We start from the raw sequence: 862 nt of genomic DNA, 5'->3' as shown, positions 1-862 counted from the left end.
ATAAATGACAACGAAGATGTAAAAATATGTTGATACCTGTATATTTCACTTCATTAATAAATCTTTTGAATTTTTTGTCGAATTATAAGCAAGATCACAATAAAACCTTTATAGTTAAACCACATCACTTGACCACAATATGAATAGCTAGCGCAAACAACAATTAAAAATTTAAAAGCACATACTATACAAGGGATCATTGTTTTTGCAGCTATAAAGAAGTTTATATTTTACAAATTTTACTAATAGGTGTTTCCACCAACTATAAACATTTTTAATTTCTATATCTAATTGAGTAAGGCATATTTTGAATACAATGAGTTTACCAGTGCCTTTTTTAGACCACTATACGATATGTGTTTCTCATTGTTGAAGGCCGTATAATTGCTAACATTCACATCATTGTAACTCATTGGCAACATGAAACCCCATATTTCTATAAACGATTGCAATACCGCAAAGGTTTATTTGTGCGTTTTTGTTGTTTGTTTGCAGTCATTAGCTTGATTGTTTGTTTGCATTTATTTAGAACAAGTCATTTGAACTAAGAATCAATAAGTTTAGATGGATTGACCAAAAATTGCTCTATAAACAACATCATTGTAAATATTCAGATGATATATCAAGTTTAAATTAATAATCGGTATAGTTAAACTTCCAAACCAACTTAGATAGATATACTGTTTTGACATAGCGGTGTCGACTAATTTGTAGTACATATGATTTTACGCTTTGACACTATTAGTTATTTATTTGTTTGACAAGTAAGTTTTTTGGGGAACACAAATATGCTATTTTTTATTTATATATCTAGTGTTTTATGCCAAAATATGCACTTATACAATTGAATGCTGCCAATTCG

The sequence above is a fragment of the Mytilus trossulus genome, chromosome 2 (assembly GCF_036588685.1).
Source record: "Mytilus trossulus isolate FHL-02 chromosome 2, PNRI_Mtr1.1.1.hap1, whole genome shotgun sequence".
Lineage (NCBI taxonomy): Eukaryota > Metazoa > Mollusca > Bivalvia > Mytilida > Mytilidae > Mytilus > Mytilus trossulus.
The sequence above is the reverse complement of the archived record's forward strand: the minus strand, read 5'-3'. Positions refer to the sequence as shown.